The sequence below is a fragment of the Phacochoerus africanus genome, chromosome 1 (assembly GCF_016906955.1).
Source record: "Phacochoerus africanus isolate WHEZ1 chromosome 1, ROS_Pafr_v1, whole genome shotgun sequence".
NCBI classification, from domain to species: Eukaryota; Metazoa; Chordata; class Mammalia; order Artiodactyla; family Suidae; genus Phacochoerus; species Phacochoerus africanus.
Genome location: NC_062544.1, coordinates 162194458 through 162196463, shown reverse-complemented (window position 1 = coordinate 162196463; position 2006 = coordinate 162194458). Strand labels below are relative to the sequence as shown.

The 2006-nt window shown below is 51.3% G+C and overlaps 1 long non-coding RNA gene across 1 annotated transcript; it reads right to left on the bottom strand.

The window, feature by feature from the left end:
• Positions 1-269: 269 nt before the first annotated feature.
• Positions 270-1405, bottom strand: LOC125112553 (uncharacterized). The gene is made up of 3 exons (XR_007131174.1): positions 1256-1405; positions 538-676; positions 270-329 (listed from the first exon to the last, which is right to left on the bottom strand). It is a non-coding gene; the product is annotated as an uncharacterized LOC125112553 (long non-coding RNA).
• Between the last annotated feature and the right edge of the window lie 601 nt (positions 1406-2006).

The window sequence follows — 2006 nt, the reverse complement described above, 5'->3', positions numbered from 1 at the left end:
TTCTTGTATGCCCATATGGACTTCTTTTATAGGAGAAAACTAACACACAAAACATAACACGGTCATGTGTTTAAGCCACTGTTCAATCTCTTGAGTCTGAAAATCAGCAGGAATCCTGATACAGTTCTCCTCCTCCTCCTGCCCATTAAGAAGTTGATGTGTCTTTTTCAAGGAAAGTTTTGTCCGGATATATGACCAAGAGTGAGATTGCTGCGTCATAAGATAGTTCTATATATAGTTTTCTTAAGGCACCTCCATACTGTTTTCCATAGTGGTTGTACCAATTTAGACTCCCACCAACAGAAGATTGACAGAACACTGTAAATAAGCTATAATGGAAAAAATAAAAATCTTTATTAAAAAAAATGTTGATGACCTCCCTTCCTAAACTTGCTCCTCCTCCTCTCTGTCCTGCCATCCCCCTCCCTCCCTGCTCCCTTCTTGGCTCCCCCCTTGCCCACCCCAGAAACGGGGGTGTCACGTTCCATCCCCCCATCTCCTTACACCCACCCAGTGATCAAATTCCACTGTGCCTACCTCCTCACAGGATCTCAGGATGTGCACTGCCTCTAGGCCCTGGTTCAGGCCACCATAAACAATCACTCTGCAACCACCCATAGACCTCAGGGTCCCGGGGTGCTGGGAAACAGCTGAATGCAAGCAGTGATCCTGGAAGCTAAGCCCAAGACAAAAGGGGAGACAGGAGGTGAGGGTGCCTGGTGGTGGATGGAAGGGGGAGGAGCCCCTGAAGGGATGTGAGGCCCCAGGGGACAAGCCCCATCTGCCCACCTCTTCCTTCCAGGGACAGCCAACTGGAATGGTGTCACAGGCAAGAGAAGAGCCAGGTCAGATCCCACCATTTGCTTTTTAGATCTGCTGCAGCAGGTCCTTCCTGGGGACTTCCCTCTTTTCCCCCAAAGTCTCTCCAGCTACTTCTTCTTGGGGATACTTAATTATCAACTCACAGGCCATGTGAGTGGAGAGTAGGTAAGGGCGGCCAGAGCCCCCAGGCATGGCCAGGTTTAATCTTCCATCCATTAGTTACCTGCTATGTGCCTGGCACTGTACTGGGAGCCTCCACCATCCTTTGGGAGAGTTTTTCATGCCTATTTTGTAGGTGGGAACCTGGGACTCAGAGGGTGAAATGACTTGCCCAGGGCAGCCAGGGGAGCACGGCTCCAAAGGAACAAGCTAGAGACTGGCGCTGGGTCTGACTCCAAATCCCAGCTCCCCCACCCCTCCCATGCTCACTCACCAATTATCCTAAGCCCAGATAAGGATCTCCATCACCTGCAGAGCTCTTAAAGTCTTCTGGTTCTAGGGCCGAACTCCAGAGATTCTGCTTCAGTTGTTTTGGGCTAGAGCTGGAGAGTCTGTGTTTTCATACGTCTCCCAGGTGCCCTGACACTCAGCAGGCTTAGGACTGGCCCAGCACCAGATGTCCCACGGTCTCTTGGTGATAGAAGCTGCTGAGCCTCCTGGTGCAGCAGGGAGGGGGAACCACTTGGGGTCCCGCCAGGTATGAAGAGTTGTTCTTGTCAATAGCCCAGCAGGGCTTGCTGAAAAGTGCAGGTGCCAGGAGACAGCTATGTCCCCCCCCCCCTTTTTTTAATTCCTCCCCAGTACTGGGCTCAAGGATTGTTGCTTTGAATTCCTTGTGTATTTGACCAGATTTGGTCATTCTTCTTTCCATCCCCCCTAGGCAAAGAGGCCAAATTAAACTGCTATGAATAGCATCTGCCCACATCAGCCCCTGTTTGAACATTTTCATGGGCTCTCTCCATCAAGAGGGCCCAGGTGAAGCTCCCAGCCCCCAAGATGGTCTGCCTTGATCTTCTGCACCTGCCATCTCTCTGGCTGATCTCCTTAGTGAAGATGCTGGAGACCTTTGCTCTGCTTCCTCCCCTCCCTGATCTTGAATACCCCCCAAAGCCCTTTTTGACTCCACAGAGCCCCCCACCCCCAGATTAAATATCCCCTCCTCCAGGGGGAACATATGGAGGTTC